This window comes from Ursus arctos, unplaced genomic scaffold (genome assembly GCF_023065955.2).
Source record: "Ursus arctos isolate Adak ecotype North America unplaced genomic scaffold, UrsArc2.0 scaffold_29, whole genome shotgun sequence".
Lineage (NCBI taxonomy): Eukaryota > Metazoa > Chordata > Mammalia > Carnivora > Ursidae > Ursus > Ursus arctos.
The window spans coordinates 13542102-13561097 of record NW_026622974.1 but is presented as its reverse complement, the minus strand read 5'-3'; the positions used below and the strand labels follow the sequence as shown (position 1 = coordinate 13561097).

The 18996-nt window shown below is 40.5% G+C and overlaps 1 pseudogene; it reads right to left on the bottom strand.

Annotated features, from left to right (window-relative positions):
* Positions 1–505: 505 nt before the first annotated feature.
* On the bottom strand, positions 506–1849 carry LOC113261012 (tubulin alpha-1A chain-like; annotated as a pseudogene).
* Between the last annotated feature and the right edge of the window lie 17147 nt (positions 1850–18996).

The window sequence follows — 18996 nt, the reverse complement described above, 5'->3', positions numbered from 1 at the left end:
CACATCGTAATCAAGGTGATGATTCATGGCTATAAATGTGTTTTAAAATGACTAAGCTGTACACTTAAGATGAGCTTACTTTTTATGTATGTTATATACTTTTTATGTACTTTTTAATATACTTTTTATGTACTTTAAAATATACTTTTTATGTATGTTATACCTCAGAAAGGGAAGAAGTGGGTACGAATGATTTAGAAGGAACTTCTGAGCAAAAACTAGCTCTCAAACTGAATCACTGCATTTTTTTTATATCTTTGAATCCATTATGCTTCCACTGTGCCCTCCTGCCCCCCCCCTGCTTAGGACAAGGAATACCTTCTTTAAACCCATCAGAGAAATGGACGGCTTGGGTCCGTAACAAAGCGTTGTGTTTTCAAGCACAGGTCAGCAATCGTGTGAGTCTACTGCTGTGAACAAATTAATTGATCAGAGCACAACCTTTCAAGGCTTGAAACAGAGCAAGCTTCCCTGTAAAAGCAGCATCTCTGTGACATTTTTACCTTTAGTTCTCCTCTCCTTCTTCACCCTCTCCTTTTACAGAATCCATACCACCTTCCTCATAATCCTCTCAAGGGCAGCCATGTCCTCACGGGGCTCAGAAAACCCTCCTTCCTCCATGTCCTCACCCACATACCAGTGAACAAAGGCACGGTTGGCCTACGTCGTGTCAAACTGGTGGTCCAGGCGAGCCCAGGCCTCAGCGATGGCCATGGTGTTGCTCAGCAAACACACAGCTCGCTGGACTCTGGCCAGGTCTCCACCGGGTGCCACAGTGAGAGGCTGGTAATTAACGCGCACTCTGAAGCCGGTGGGGCACCAGTCCACGAACTGGAAGGTACGCTTGTCCTGATGGTGGCTATGGCAGCACTGACACCTTTGGGAACCACGTTGCCACGGTACAACAGGCAGCAAGCCACGTATTTACCATGGCGAGGGTCACATTTCACCATCTGGTTGGCTGGCTCGAAGCATGCGTTGGTGATCTCTGCTACAGAAAGCTGTTCATGGTAGGCTTTCTCAGCAGAGAGGACGGGGGCATAGGTGGCCAGAGGGAAGCGGATGTGGGGATAGGGCACCAGGTTGGTCTGGAATTCTGTCAGATCAACATTCAGGGCTCCATCAAATCCGAGGGAAGCATCCTCCATCACAGAGGACACAATCTGACCTATCACCCTATTCAGGTTAGCATAGGTTGGGCGTTCAATATCAAGGTTTCTATGACAGAACTCATCGATGGCCTCGTTGTCTACCACGAAGGCACAATCTGAATGCTCCAGGGTGCTGTCGGTGTTGAGGATGGAGTTGTGGGGCCAACTACAGCTGGAAACCTGGGGGCCTGGGTAAATGGAGAACTCCAGCTTGGACTTCTTGCCATGATCGACAGACTTTCCATCAGCGGGAGGTGATGGAACTAGTTCCTCCTCCAAAGCTGTGGAAACCAAGAAGCCTGGAAGACTGTGCATTGGTCAGCCAGTTTCTGAATTCGGTCCAAGTCATGGTCAGTGATCTCCTTGCCGATGGTGCACTGTGCCTTTGGGCATATTGGGGACATCTTCCTTGCCTGTGATGAGCTGTTCAGGGTGGACAAGCTGGCAGCAGGTGCCAGGGTGAACTTCATCAATGACCGCGGGTTCCAGGTTTACAAACACTGCCCTGGGCACATGCAGGCCAGTGCCCATCTCACTGAAGAAGGTGTCGAAGGAGTCATCTTCTCCCCCAGTGGTCCTGTCACTTGGCATCTGACCATCTGACTGGATGCCATGTTCCAGGCAGTAGAGCTCCCAGCAAGCATTGCCAGTTTGGACCCCACAGCCTGGCCACTGTGGATGGAGATGCATTCACTCATGCTTGCTGTTTTGTGGCTGCCAAGCCAACGGCGGGGAGGAGGAGGACACTGTTGCTTCTTACAGCAGGACGCTGAGGTGGTCTGTGCAAGAGAAACTGCCTCCACATGCCCTCTTCATGAAAGCTGTTATGTGCTGAAGTTCCTAGGAAATTTGTCAGGACTGGGTTCAGAGGGGCTACAAGTCCTTCTAGCATAAAGCAAGAGCATAGACTTGAGTTCAAATCCTCATATTTATACATATTAGCAAGGGGACGTTAGGCAGTTTGTAACTTCTTTGTCTCTATTTCATCTGTAAAAGACGCATGAGAATACTTTGCCGAGTTGCTATGAGATGGAAATGAGATAATGCGTGTAAAGGCGAAGTACTTCAACTGCACAGTGTCTTTACTACCTACTCTTTAGCCCGAGAGAGTCAGGGGACACTGTTGTATTAAAGATGACATAACCTGCATCTCCCTGCTACCAACATATTTTTTTAATGGTCTTTGAGATATTTTACCTTGCCAAGAATCCAATGGAGAAGACAGCAGGGAAAAAAAAAAACCCAATTGTATCCATAACTTCGGAACTTAAATTTCTGGGGGAAAATGAAACATAAGCATGTCCTCATATGTTTTTCTATCCTTAGTTATCACCTTGCAAACACAGTCCTGGTGAGTTACCTAGAACCTTTTTTTTCTCTTTCCAAAATAAAACCCTATCTCCTGAATTCCATTGGCTCTCTTGTAAAGCAGAGGAACTTGGCATATTCAAGAATCTTGGTTGCAAGTGACAGAAAACCTTGTACCAACTGGCTTTCAATAAAACGGAATTATACGGGTTTGCATCACCAGAATATCCGAGAGGTGGACTAGTTTCAAGGACAGATTTTTGGGCGCTCACATGCCTCCAGGTCCTGCTGTCTCCATCCCTTTTTGCTTCCCCTTACCCACAGCAGCTGCAGCAACTCCAGGCATACATCTCATCACTGGGAGATCCCAGTGGAAATGAGCATAAGCCCATAGGAAAGTCTGGGTCTGTCTCTGATCTCACCAAGAATCATGATGTGCTTTAACAGTCAGGAGACTGGTTTCTAGTTCTGACAGTATTCCTAGAATTTGCATGATGTTGGGGAGTCATTTGCTCCCCCCCAATCCCCTCCTCACCACGCCTTAATTGTCTCATTCGCAAAGTAAAGGGATGAAATTTCAGTGCTATCTCCGGTCTGTTCCAGAGTGCATACTTCTTCAGTTTTTCCACAGTAAAGGCTTTTTCCTCTGGAGTTAAAGAATAGTGCCCTCTGATGGTCTAGTCTACACTTGCCTTTTTATTTAGTTTCATTGGTTTACAAACATTTTCGAATTCACAAAGAGAAATAGTCTGAGCAAAGTTACTGTGAAACGAAATTCCATATTGAAATCTTATTTCCACTCTCATTTTAAAATGGAAAAAGGCTTGTATTCTAACACAAGCAGTTAAATCTATGGGTTTCACTCTCATACCATACACAAAGATAAACTCCAAATGGATGAAAGACCTCGATGTGAGACAGGAATCCATCACAATCCTAGAGGAGAACATAGGCTGCAACCTCTTTGACATCGGCCACAGAAACTTTTTTCATGACATATCTCCAAAGGCAAGAGAAACAAAATGAACTTGTGGGACTTCATCAAGATAAAAATCTTCTGCATAGCCAAGGAAACAGTCAAAAAAAACTAAGAGGCAGCCCAGAGAATGGGAGAAGATATTTACAAATGACACTACAGATAAAGGACTGGTATCCAAGATCTACAAAGAACTTCTCAAACTCAATACACAAGAAACAAACAAATCAAAAAATGGGCAGAAGATATGAACAGACACTTTTTCAATGAAGACATACAAATGGCTAACAGACACATGAAAAAATGTTCAAAATCATTAGCCATCAGGGAAATTCAAATCAAAACTGCATTGAGATACCACCTTACGCCAGTTAGAATGGCAAAAATTGACAAGGCAGGAAACAACAAATGTTGGAGAGGATGTGGAGAAAGGGGATCCCTCTTATACTGTTGGTGGGAATGCAAGTTGGTACTGCCACTTTGGAAAACAGCGTGGAGGTCCCTTAAGAAGTTAAAAATTGAGCTACCCTATGATCCAGCAATTGCACTACTGGGTATTTACCCTAAGGATACAGACGTAGTGAAGAGAAGGGCCATATGCACACCAATGTTCATAACAGCATTGTCCACAATAGCTAAATTGTGGAAGGAGCCGAGATGCCCTTCAACAGATGACTGGATTAAGAAGATGTGGTCCATATATACAATGGAATATTACTCAGCCATCAGAAAGAATGATTTCTCAACATTTGCTGCAACATGGACGGCACTGGAGGAGATAATGCTAAGCGAAATAAGTCAAGCAGAGAAAGACAATTATCATATGGTTTCACTCATTTATAGAACATAAGAAGTAGGAAGGTCTGTAGGAGAAGAAAGGGAAGAAGAAAGGGGGGGTAAACAGAAGGGGAATGAACCACGGGAGACTATGGACTGTGGGAAACAAACTGAGGGCTTCAGAGGGGAGGGGGGGTGGGGGAATGGGACAGGCTGGTGATGGACATTAAGGAGGGCACATATTACACGGTGCACTGGGTGTTAAACGCAAGTAATGAATCATGGAACTTTACATCAAAAACTAGGGATGTACTGTATGGTGACTACCATGATATAATAAAAAATATTATTAAAAATAAATAAATAAATAAATAAATAAATAAATAAATAAAGCAGAGCCAAAGATACAGATAATACTTGCAAAATCCAAAGAATTGTATCTAACACTTAGACCAATAAATTTAAAATTTTAGAAAAAAAAAAGCTATGGGTTTCTTATATATTACTGTTTTAGCTGTACCCACACATTTTCTTGGGTGGTATTTTCTTTGTTCACATTTTTAATCTCTCATGATTTCTTTTTTTGACCCATGTGTTATTTAGTGGAATGTTACTTCATTTCAAAATCTTTGGGAATTTTCTTGATATCTTTTTTATTATTGATATCTAACAATTCTTTTTTTTTTTTAAGATTTATTTATTTCAGAGAGAGAGAGAGAGCAAGTGGGGTGTAGGGGCGGAGGGAGAGGAGAGAACCTCAAGCAGACTCCCCTGGGCCCATCTCCCAACCCTGAGATCATGACCTAAGTTGAAACCAAAAGTCAGATACTTAGCCGACAGAGTCACCCAGGCGCCCAATGTCTAACAATTGTGGTCGTAAAATAGTCTGTGTGATTTAAAGCTTTAAATTTTAGACTTGTCTTATAGCTCTTTCCCGATGAGTACCCCATGTTCACGTGAAAAGTGTAGGTGACCTGTGCAGGGTGTGGTGCTCTTTACTACTTCGAGTTTTTATAATACTCAGCTCTTCTGAATCCTTCGTCCTTCCTCTGTCTGCTTTACCGTTGACCACTGAGAGCAGAGTGCTGAATCTCAAAATATGACTGGGGATTTGTCTATTTCTCCGGTTAGTTTTGTCAGTTTTTACCACATAAACTCTGGTAGCAATTACTTTCACATTTAGGATCGCTAGGTCTCCTTAATGAATTGACCCATTTGACAAAAGAAAATGTCCCTTTTTATCTCTGGTAATACCCCTTATTTTGAAGTTTATTGTGTCTGACATTAATATAACCACACCACCTTTCTAATGATTAGTGCTAGTGTAATAAATATTTTCTGGCATTTTACTTACAACCTATCTATGATTTTATACTTAAGGGTGTCCCTTGTAAATACCTCAATAGTTGGGTCTTTAAAAAAAAATCTGTTTAGGGGCGCCTGGGTGGCACAGCGGTTAAGTGTCTGCCTTCGGCTCAGGGCGTGATCCTGGCGTTCTGGGATCGAGCCCCACATCAGGCTCCTCCGCTATGAGCCTGCTTCTTCCTCTCCCACTCCCCCTGCTTGTGTTCCCTCTCTCGCTGGCTGTCTCTCTCTGTCAAATAAATAAATAAAATCTTTAAAAATAAATAAATAAATAGATAGATAGATAGATAAATAAATAAATAAAATCTGTTTAAATTAAAGGTCATAGTCCACTAACATTTATTGTAATATAATAATCGATATGGTCGGGTTTAAGTGTATCATCTTGTTATTCATTTCCTAGTTGTTTTAGCTGCACTTTGTTCCTTCAGTCCTGCTTTCTTGCCATCTTTTAGCATCCCACCTTATCTCTATCGACTTCGTTCTTTTTTTAATGATTCCTCTTTCTGCGTCTTTTAAATGATTACAATATGCATGTCTAACTTATCATGTTTGACATGGATTAACACTGTCAGTTCATATATAATGTTAAGAACCATACCACAGTGTAGTTTCATTTACTTCCTACCATTCTTTGTGGTGGTGTTGTCATGTATTTTATTAGTACATACATTACGCTACCCATAATCCGATGTTGATATTTTACTCTAAAAGTAAAGTGTTGGGGCGCCTAGGGTGGCTCAATCAGTTAAGCATCTGCCTTTGGCTCAGGTCATGATCTCAGGGTCCTGGGATTGAGCCTGGGCTCCCTGCTTAGCCCGGAGTCTGCTTCTCCCTCTCCTTCTGCTCCTCCCCCAGCCCCACCCCCGCTCACGCTTTCTGTCTCTTTGCACTCGCTCTCTCCAATAAATAAATGAAATCTTTAAAAAAAATAAAAGTAAAATGTTTTTAAGGCCTTATATCTAAAATATATAAAGAACTCTCAAACTCCACAGTAAAAAGGAAATAATCTAAATTATAAAAAGGACAAAATATATGAAAAGATGTTTCACTAAAGAGGAGAGAGGCAGACGGCCAAAAAGCATATGGGAAGGTGTTCAACATCATTTGTCACTGGGGGCATGCACATTAAAACCACAATGAGATATCACTACATGCCTCTTAGGAAAGCTAAAACAAAAAATAGCGATAATACTAAATGCTGGTAAGGATGCCCCCAAACTGGATCACTTGCACATTGCTGCAAAGTGGTGCACCCTGGAAAACAGCTTGGCAATTTTTTATAAAACTAAGCATGTAATTGCTGTTCTTACCCAGCAACACTCTTGGGCACTCGCCCCAGAGAAATGAGAACTTATATTTACATAAAACCTGTACACGAATATTCATAGCAGCTTTATTCCTAGTAGCCAAATACAGGACACAACCCAGATGTCCTTTGAGGGGTGAATGGTTTAACAGTGATACATCTATCATCAAATACTACTCAACAATACAAAGGAACAAACTACGGACCTAAGCAACAATCTAGGTGAGTCTCCATGAATTACACTGAATGAGAAAAGCGCAGTATCAGTTAGTGGTGGCCAGAGTTTAGGGATGGGATGGAGAGAGTGGAGGAGAGGACGGGGTATGGTCATAAAAGAATAGTACCGGGGTCTTTGTGGATGCTGGGTCTATTCTGCTGCTAGACTGTGACAACAGATCCATGGACCTGTACAGGTGATACAATTACGTAGAACTGAAAACACACACATACATGAGTATAAATAAGACTGGGGAAATCTGAATAGGATCGATGAATTATATCAACGTCAATATCCTGGTTGTGATACTATACTACAGTTCTGTGAACTGTTTACACCGGAGAGAACGGGGTAATAGGTACACGGGATCTCTCTGTATTATCTCTTGTAACTGTATACGAATCTATAATTTCATCCAAATAGGGGCCCCTGGGTGGCTGAGTCGGCTGAGTGTCTGCCTTCAGCTCAGGTCATGATCCTGGGGTCCTGAAGTCGAGCCCCTGAATCAGACTCCCTGCTCCGTGGGGTCTGCTTCTCCTTTGCCCTCTGCCCTTCCCCTGCTTGTGCACTCTCTCGCGCTCGCGCTCTCTCTCTCTCTCGCTCTCTCATAAAGTCTTAAAAAAAGAAAAAAGGCAATTGTGCATGTACCAGGAGCTATAAAAAGATAACAAATGTCTTTATTATCATGGAGACAGAGTTAGGAAGCCAATGGTTTTGGAGCTGGCAAGGCCTGATTGGTTACACCCAGGAAACAGCTTAACCGTGAGAGGTGGACTTTGTGGTCTGGTAATCAAGCTGGTCAACAGTAAGAGCACCGTTCTAAATGCCTGACACGCAGCTTCTCCTTGGGTCCGTACTACAGCCCTTGAAGCAGGATGCTATTATCAGGGCTATTTTGCAGGTGAGGAAATCAAAGCACAGTCAGATTAAGTAACTTTCCCAACTCATTAAAAGAGAAAGAAAGAAAGGAAGGAAGGAAGGAAGGAAGGAAGGAAGGAAGGAAGGAAGGAAGGAAGGAAGGAAGAAAGAAAGAAAGAAAGAAAGAAAGAAAGGAAGAAAGAAAGAAAGAAAGAAAACCCAGGGCGGTCCTGTTTTGGCCAGTCTTGAATGATATTTCAGCAGTATATAAACGGCACTAGGTTATTTGTCAAGATGTTGGGTTCTAATTGCAGTATGCCACTGAGTCGCAATTTTAACTTGAGAAGTGATGCGACCACTTGGTTCCCCCATTTGAAAAAAGAAATTGGAGTACATTTCTAGAATCCTCACCACATGAGCATTCTATATTTTTATGATTCCCCAATTCTAGAATGAATGGGAAAAAAAATGTTTTCCATCCCCATTTTGACAGTTAAACTCATCTCCAGTGACATTGCTCCTTTCCCCTTTTTCTCTCATTTCAGTGTTTGCCGAACATCCACTGTAGGCTGTAGGTTGAGTATTCGGTTTTATTTGAGTTCTTGATGCCCCCCCCCCCCCTTTCTCTACCTCTCCCTGCAGAAGGCTTCCCTAATGTCTTTAGTCATGGCAAATTTCAGATAACATAGCAATCATTCACTGAGTGCAAAAGATGAAACAGCCTATGGCATTTAGTCAACACAAAACCCAGTGAAATGGTACTAACATCACTTTTTTCTATTTGTGGCTTAGAAAATGTAAATGTCTGAGTTAAGGACAGTCACAGATCGTGGAAGGTTGAGGCAGGTCTCAAACCGTAACCTACACAACTCAGACACACCTGGCAACATTGTCTATGCCTTGAAACCTTCCAGAAGGTCATTTTTTAAGGAGGCGGATTACTGCATTATGATTTAAAAAAAAAAAAATTCTTACTTTCCTTTCTGAAACTTTACATTTGATAACCAAACATTTTGACAAAAAGCACCTTGGAATTCCAGCAGCCCCCTTAAGGTGGCAGTATAAGTATAGCCCATGTCTGTGCAACCTTCCGCGTCAACTGGCAAGAGATACACTTCTGCAAATGAGCTTTGGGTCAGTTCTGGAGTTATGTAAAATGTAAAATTAGGGCACTGCGCATGGAAAAAAAAAAAAAGAGTTTTGAACATCCAGGATATTGACCCCAGAGAAATTCAACCAACTTGCAAAACAAAGACAATTACTTCCTATGGGGACAAAACAAAGCACCTACTTATTGCTGCCTGCTCATTTGATAACTGGCCTTGGTCGTCTTCCAGCAGCAAACACAATGGCCCTAGCCACAGATGTTTTCCCATTTCCTCTGCCCCCTTGAAACCAAGAGTTTGAGAATAGTCTATTTCTCCTTTCTTGATTTGCTCCAATGGTTGTAAACAAGGGAATCACTGGCATATAGAAATGATATATATTTTTCTTTAATACATATGAATCCCTGGCTTGGGACTAAATGAAAAAAAAAAAAAAAACAAAAAAGAAACAATGATTCAGCCAAGGTTCTCAAAGTGTTTGGTCAAGACAAAGAACAACCAGGTAATAAACATTTATAGAGTTACATCCAAGTATAACAGATATCTCTGGGCTGTCTGCCCAGCACATGACTGTGTTTGGGGAGAAATGTCTCATCAATCTACAAAATGAGTTCCCAGGAACCATGCTTTTACTTCATGACTCTCGGTCATAGCTGATTGAATTAGAGGTAAACACGTGACTCCAGAGGAGGTGACATATTGGCCGGCCGGAAGTCAACTGCGTTCTCCCCTGAGGACTCTAGCTAAGAGACAGAGGTGTACCCTGAGTCCCCTCATGGGTGGAGCATTAGGGAGAAAGCCCAAGGACTCTTGCTGCTGAGGCCCTGGTTGCTTAACCTTCCTCAAATCCTAGGTGGTACCCTAGGTGGTTTTTGCTGAAGCTTATTTTGAATGGGTTTCTGTTACATGCACTTCCTACGAAACACACCAAAGTCCTGCGCAAAGTCCAGTGAGAAGATAAGAAGGAATGTATGACTTGTTCCCTGACCCCCTGGGACTGGGTAATCTTCCTTGCTAGTGAAGAGAACTGGGGTTCTGGAATTCAACCCAGCTCTATCACCCTGAGAATGTCCTTATTTTCTCTCAGAGCCTTAGCTTTGTTCTCAGTAAACATGGAAATGATAACATCTGCCTAATAAAGTCATCTCCACCAGGCCGTGTTCAGCTGGCCAGGTACCTGGCTCACAAGAGATGCTCAAGAAATGTCGGCCTCCACTCTGCCTTGTAAGCAGGTCCTTTGGCTGGTCTCAAATGCAAGTCACACAAACACTGTGGAGTTTTTAATATGAAATAAATTTGTCACACACACACACACGCACACACACACACACACACACACACGCACGCACACACACGCACACACACGCACACACACACACACGCGCACACACACACACGCACACACACACACACACACGCAATACTGGCTGTTTAGCCAAGAATAGATTATCGGTTTGGAACCTGCCAGGGCAGAGAGGGGGGATCTCTGCTCCTAAGAAATAGCCTTGTGGACAATAAGATTGAGGCCTGATTTTTGACAGAAGAGATGTGAGTAGTTCCTATATTTTAAGCCAAAGTTGAAGGTTGAGTAGAAAAGTCTGGAGGAACCCTTGAGCCCCCATGCTTGGGAATACTGGAGCAAGGAGAGTGTAATCCTCCTAACTGGATGGCTTCTCCCTCCTGCTAACGGTCTCTCCTGGGAAGAAAACGTTCACATGATCAACTCATTCTCATGAAAGAGCCAAGTATGGGTACCCTTCTCTAGGCATTTTCAAAGAAGTTAGTGAGAATAACACAAACAGAAAAATAATCTACTCATGGAATTTCAGGCATCATTGGGGGAACCTTTCTTCCTAGGATAGCTTTAAGTCACCCCATTATAGATGGGACACTAGATCATCTGCTGTGTCTAGAGAAAAGACTCCCAGGCCCCGGAACTCCTGGGATGTCACTTAAGTTCTCACTGCCCTGTTACAGAGCAAACATTGACTATGCAATGGTAAATTGCATCTGGAAGCCAACATTCATTGACCATCCACTCAATGGCAGGGACTGTTGAACTGGAAATGCAGCATGACCAAGACAGACAGGTCCTCCCCCTCAAAAATTCTGTGTGAGTACACACCACGTGTTATACATAGGCCTTACGACTCAGATTTTTTTTAGAGTCCAGCTTCCCTGGTTTCATTCCTGAGTTCAATGGAGAACACAGAAGAGCTGTTTCCTGAAAGCCCTTTAAAACAGTGGGGCACGAATATTTCTCTACACTATTCCTTTTAAAAACTAAAACGCAGAAAGCAGAACACATTTTCACCTATTTCCCTGCTGAAGGTTGAATAGCTTTGCTACCCCAAGGGTTCCAACATCAATAGACACTGCTGTCACTTACCAGGTATTATATGCCTAGTCGGGCCCCACAGTCTGGCTGTCCAGGTTGCATAGGTATGAAGGTGGCAGACTTGCTTGTGAGCATGCATGAGACAGCCTCTAAGAACATACTGAAGTATTACTGGAACTTGCCATGAAGCAAAGGCCAACAAAACATCGTCTACACTATCAAACAGAGAAAAGCAACATTTTCAAAATTAAAGGACTATGTGTAAATAAGATTCCCTCTGAAAAAGTAAACAGGATGTGAAATAAGTATCCAGGCTTGCTTTGGTATCACAATGCTCACCAGAATGGTATCTAAAATCTTTTAGGCTTTTTTTCTCTCCCTAATTAATATATGCCCCAAATAAAGCAAGTCTGAGTTTGGTCAAGAGAGCTTAAGATTGCATTCTTTGATAGATGAAGAACAGATGAATTTAACACACTGCTAAGCTTTAAAAAAAAAAAAAAGAAGAAGAAGACTAAGGAAGATCCTCTCTTCTTATTTTCTATCTCAGAAAAGCCCCTGGTAAGAGGAAGTTACTATTAGTGAAGTGAATGTGTAGTATTACCAGAGTCACTTACAATAAATCAGCTGTTTGTGTAGAGGACACCAGCTTAAGAAATCATTTACCTGAGATTTACTGAAACAGTAATACAGAGTTGATTAACACATACTTCGTATGTTATGTGTATATACTATATTCTTAATGTAAGCTAGAGAAAAGGAAATGTTATTTTCTTTAATTAAAATATCATTAAGAAAATCATAAGGAAGAGAAAATACATTGATAGTAATGTACTTACTGAAAAAATCCACATATAAATGAACCCATGCATTTAAACCTATGTGGTTAAAAAGTGAACTGTATTTACAAATATCAAATCATTATGCTGTACACCTGAAAGTAATATAATGCTATATGTCCATTATACCTCAACAACAAAAAATTATCCTCAATGAAAAAAAAAGATATTCAAAAGACGATTACAAATTTTAACTTGATGGAAAAATTATATCAAAACATCATCAAAAAGTAGAAAGATGAATAGGTAACTGGGTAGAATATTTGCCACAATATGACAAAAGGCAAATGTCCTTAACATATAAAGAGTTCATAAACACTGAAAAATAAGATATTAAGACTGCACAGAAAAGGTAAAGAAGATGAAAAACTATTCATAAAAGAGATAAAGCATAGATAGACGTCCCGTGTTCATGAATTGGAAGACTTAATATCATGAATACGTCAATACTACCCAAAGTGATATACAAATTAACAAAATTCCTATCAAAATCACAATGGTGTATTTTTGCTGGAATAGAAAATCCATCCTATAATTCACATGGAATCTCAAGGCACCCTGAATGGTCAAAACAATCTTGAAGAAAAGGAACAAATTTGGAGGTCTTATATTTCATTATTTCAAAACTTATTACAAAGTTGTAATATCTAAAATGATGTGGTACTGGCAGAAAGATGAATATTTAGGCCAATGGAATAGAATAGAGATCCTGGGAATAATCCCTCACATATATGGTCAAAGGATTTTTGATAAGGGTGACAAGACCATTCAAAAGACAAAGGACAGTTCTTTTAGCAAGTAGTGCTGGAAAAACTGGATATTCGTGTGCAAAAGAATGAAGTTCTACTCTTAACTTACACCGTATGCAAAAATCAACACAAAATGGATCAAAGACCTAGTGTAAAATCTAAAACTATTAAACTTTTAGAAGAAAACATAAAAGAAAATCTTCATGACATTTGGGTTTGTCAATGATATCTTGGACATGAAACCAAAAAGTAAAGCCAACAAAAGCAAAAATAGCCAAACGGGACTATACCAAAAACTTCTGTGCATCAAGCTGCAGGCAGGCTTCATAGCCAACAAAGTGAGGGCCACCTCTGCTCACCAGAATGCCCACAGAAGTCACACTGAAACTTGTAACAGTAGGGCCTGGGGCCACCCTGCCCACCAGCACGCCTAGCGCAGTTGCAACCAGGCTTTGCAGTTAGCAGGGCTCTGCAGCCATCTGGGCCAAGTTCTTCCCTGCCCACCCATGCACCTGTAGCAGTCCCAGCCAGCCCACATGCCACTATGCCCACCGCAATTGAAGCTATGCTACAACATAAGGTCACACATAGCCCACACAGAGGAAATTCCTAGAGCACCTGGCTCTGCGGGTTAGGAAGGATATTGCTCTTGGCCCCACAGGAAATCTTTATAAGGCTACTGTTTTAAGACCAGGAGACATAGCTAAACTACCTAATACATAGAAACAAACACAGAGAGTCAGGCAAATGAAGAAACAGAATGATATTTGTTCAGGCTAAATCTCTCAACAAAGTGGGTTTAGAGGGAGCATACCTCAACATAATAAAGGCCATATATGAAAAACCCACAGCCAATCTCATATCAAATGGTGAAAAATTGAAAGCTTTTTCTCTAAGATCAAACCAAAGAATAAGACAAAACCTCAGAAAAATAACCATATGAAACAAAGATAAACAATTAACTTGATAAAGAGTTCAAAGTAATGGCCATATAATGCTTACTGAACTCAGGAAAAGAATGGATGAACACAGTAAGAGCTTCAACTAAGAGGTAGAAAACATTAAAAATTACCAATCAGAGCTGAAGAATATAATAGAAATGAAAAATACATTATGGAAAATAAAGAGCAGTTTAGACGATCTAGAAAAACAGATCAACAGTCCGTAAGACAGGGTAGCAGAAATCACCCAAACTGAACAGTGAAAAGAAAGCTTTATTTTAAAAATGAAAATACTTTAAGGGATCACTGGGACAACATCAAGCATACTAACCTTGCATTATAGGGGTCTTGGTAGGAGGGGAGAAAGAAAGGGGCAAAAAATTATTTGAAGAAATAGATCTTAAAACTTTCCTAACCTGAAGAAGGAAACAGACATCTAGGTTCAAGAAGCACAGAGTCCCAAACAAAATGAACCCAAAGAAATGCACACCAACACATACTATAAATGAAATGTCAAAAATTAAAGAGGGAATGAACTATTTCACGCAAATGGAAATGAAAAGAAAGCTGAGCAATACATCAAATAAAATAGACTTTAAGACAAAGATTATCACAAGAAACCAAGAAAGGCACTACAGTGTGTTATCTAACTTGAATTTGAATAAACACTTGAAATAAAAAAAGAAAGACATTACATAATGATAAAGAAATCAATCCAACAAGAATATATAACATTAATAAATATTTATGCATAGGCGTACCTAAGTATGAAGCAAATTTAACAGAGGCAGAGGGAGAAATTGATAATAATATAATAATAGTAGGGAGACTTTTAACACCCCCTTACATTAATGGATAGATCATCCAGGCAGAAAATCAATAAGGAAACGTCTTTGAATGACACATTAGACCAGATGGATCTAACAGATACTAAAAAACATTCCATCCCAAAACAACAGAATACACATTCTTTCAAGTGTACATGGAACATTCTCTTGGACAGGCCACATCTTAGTCCACAAACAAGTCTCAGTAAATTTAAGAAGACTGAAATCATCTTGTGCTTCTTTTCTGACTGCAATGGTATGAAACAAAACATCAACCCCCCCCCCACAAGCTGGAAAAAACACAAACACATGGAGGCTAAACAACATGCTACCAAATAGCAAATGGGTCAATGAAGAAAGGAAAGATAAAATCAAAACATACTTGGAGACAAATGAACATGAAAACACAACAGACCAAAATCTTTGGGATGCAGTGAAAGTGGTTCTAAGACAGACATTTATAGTGATACAGGCATATTTCAGTAACAAGAAAAATCTCAAACAGTATAACCTTATACCTAAAGGAACTAGAAAAAGAACAAAGTCCAAGATGAGTAGAAGGAAAAGAGTAATAAAGATAAGAGCAGAAATAGAGACTAAAAAAATAGAAAAGATTGGGGGCGCCTGGGTGGCTCAGTCGTTAAGCGTCTGCCTTCAGCTCAGATCATGATCCCAGGGTCCTGGGATCGAGCCCCACATCGGGCTCCCTGCTCAGCGGGAAGCCCTGCTTCTCCCTCTCCCACTCTGCCTGCTTGTGTTACCTCTCTCGCTCTATCTCTCTCTGTCAAATAAATACAATCTTTTTTTTTTTAAAAGATTTTATTTATTTATTTGACAGAGATAGAGACAGCCAGAGAGAGAGAGAACACAAGCAGGGGGAGTGGGAGAGGAAGAAGCAGGCTCCCAGCAGAGGAGCCTGATGTGGGGCTCGATCCCATAACGCCAGGATCACGCCCTGAGCCGAAGGCAGACGCTTAACCGCTGTGCCACCCAGGCGCCCCTAAATACAATCTTTTAAAAAAAATAGAAAAGATTGATGAAACTAACAGTTGTTTCTTTGAAAAGATAAACAAAATTAACAAACCTTCAGCCAGAAAAAAAGAGAAAGGGTCTAAATAAGTAAAAACATTTTAAAAAAGAGAAGTTACAATAGACACCATGGAAGTATGAAAGATTATAAGAAACTACTATGAACACTTACACACCAACAAATTAGATGACCTAGAAAAAAAAAGAGATAAATTTCTAGAAACATACACTATTCCAAGACTTAATTAACAAGAAATAGAAAATGCATCAAGTGGGATTTATTGTAAGCATACAAAGATGGTTTAATATTTGCAAATTGATCAATATGATACACCATTTTAACAAAATGAAAATGAGCAATCATATGATCATCTTAATAAATGAAGAAAAAGCATTTGACAGAATTAATTTGTTCATGCTAAATCTCTCAACAAAGTAGGTTCAGAGGGAACATACCTCAACATAATAAAGGCCATATATGAAAAACCCATAGTCAATCAATATTGTTAAAATGTTCATACTACCAAGCCGGATGTGGGGCTCAATCCCAGGACCCTGGGATCATGACCTGAGCTGAAGGCAAACGCTTAACCAACTGAGCCACCCAGGCGCCCATGATCTTTCTTTTAAACTCTTTGTTAGGTATACTGCTTATCTCTGTTTCACTTGGTTCTTTTTCTGAGGTTTTGTCTTGTTCTTTCATTTGGACCATATCCTCTGTGTCCTCATTTTGCTTGACTTTCTGTATTTGTTTCTATGAATTAGGTGGAATAGCTACTCCTCCTAAACTTGAAGGAATTGTCTAGTATATGATCATCGCCTGTGTAGGCTGTGTGTGCCTGGTGACTTTGGCTGGCTGGCTAGTGCTGTGGCTATTGTGGGCATGGGGTCATGGATAAGACACTCCATGCGGGGGCTGACCCTGAAGTGGGTATGGGCTAGGTGTTGCATGGTGCTCAACACAGGGGAGGACCCTGGCTGAGACAGGTGTGGGCTACAGTGTTAAGGGTGTGCAATGGTAGAGAGGCTGGATCTGAGGCAGGGTGTGGGTCAGGGGGTCCTGGCCACTTCACACGAGGTGTGTCTTTGTAGAGTGGCTATAACTGAGGTGGGCCTGGACTGGGGGTTTCTAGAATGCTGCACACAGGGAGCTCCTTGGTGGGGTGAGTGGAGCTGAAGCAGGCATGAGCCAGGAGGACTTAGAGCACTCTGGACTGGGAACTCTAGCACCCAGCTGTCTGGAGCTTAAGTGATATGGGTCATTAGTGTTCCCTCTGCCCCTCCCCCACCGCTTGTGCTCTCTCTCTCTCTCTCAAATAAATAAAATCTTAAAAAAATAAAAATAAAATAAAAGAATGATATAAATGAATGAATAAAAGATTCACCAGACTGGAAAGAGGAGTAAAAGAGCTCAGTAAGAACTTCAACAAAGAGATAGAAAATATAAAGAAGAACCAATCAGAGTTGAAAAATACAGTAACTGAAATGGAAAACACACTAGAGGGAATCGACAGTAAATTAGAGGATGTGGAAGAATGGATCAGTAAACTGGGAGAGAAGATAGTGGAAAGCACCCAACCTGATCAGTAAAAAGAAAAAAGAATTTCAAAATATGAAGATAGGTTAAGAGATTTCTAGGACAACATCAAGCACATAAATATTCACATTAAAGGGGTCTGAGGGGGCGCCTGGATGGCACAGCGGTTAAGCATCTGCCTTCGGCTCAGGGCGTGATCCCGGCGTTATGGGATCGAGCCCCACATCAGGCTCCTCCGCTATGAGCCTGCTTCTTCCTCTCCCACTTCCCCTGCTTGTGTTCCCTCTCTCACTGGCTGTCTATCTCTGTCAAATAAATAAATAAAATCTTTAAAAAAAAATAAAGGGGTCTGAGAAGAAGAAAAGATAAAGAGGCAGAAAACTTATTTGAAGAAATAATGGTTGACAGTTTTCCTAATCTATGAAGGAAACAGACATTGAGGTTGAGGAATCACAGAGAGTTCCAACAAGATGAACCTAAGGAGGTCCACACCATGACACATAATAATTAAAATGTCAAAGTTAAAGACAAAGAGAGAATTTTAAAAGCAGCAAGAGGGAAGCAAAAAGTTATCTATACAAGGGTAACTCCATAAGGCCATCAGCTAATTATTTCAGCAGAAACTTTGTAGAACAGAGGGAGTGGCATGATGTATTCAAAGAACTGAAAGGAAAAAAACCCTACAATCAAGAATATTCTAGCCACCAAGTTTATCATTCAGAATGGAAAAAGAGATAAAGAGTTTCCCAGACAAACAAAAGTTAAAGGCATTCATCATCATTAAACTGGTCTTATAAGAAGTGTTAAAAGGACTTTGTTAAGTGGTGAAGAAAATCCCATAATCAGAAGTAAGAAAATTATGAATAAAAAGATGTAAAATATGACAACATATATATAAAACATGAAGACGGAGTAAAAAGGAAGTTCTTTTAGAATATATTATAACTTAGTGGCTATCGACTTAATATAGACTGCCATATACCTATGATGTTATATACAAACCTCATGGTAACCCCAAACCCCAAACCTATATTAGATACACAAAAAATAAAAAGAAAGGAAGCCAAGCACAATACTAAAAAAAGTCATTACCATAAAGAGAGGAAGAAAAAAAGAAAGGGAGAGAGAAGAACTACAAAAACAACCAGAAAACAGTTTACAAAATTGCAGTAAGTCCATACCTGTCAATAATTACTTTAAATGTAAGTGGTATAAATGCCCCAGTCAAAAGACACAGTGTGGTGGAATGGATTAAAAAAAAAAAAAAGACCCATCTGTATACTGCCCACAAGAAACTCACTCCAAACTTAAGACACATAGAGACTGAAAATAAAAGTATAGAAAAAGATTCTCCATGCAATGGAAGTGGGAAAAAAAGTGGGACTGGCAATATTTATATCAGACAAAATAAATTTTAAAACAAAGATTGCAACAACAGACAAAAAAGAGTGTTACATAAAGATAAAGGGACAGATCCAGCAAGAGGATATAGTAATTGCACATGTCTACACACCCAACGTTGGAGCACCTAAATAAATAAAGCAAATACTAGCAGACATAAAGGGAGAGATTCACAGTGATACAATAATAGTAAAAGACTTTTAACAACCCATTTACATCAGTGGATAGGTTATCCAGGCAGAAAATCAATAAGGAAAGAGTATCTTTG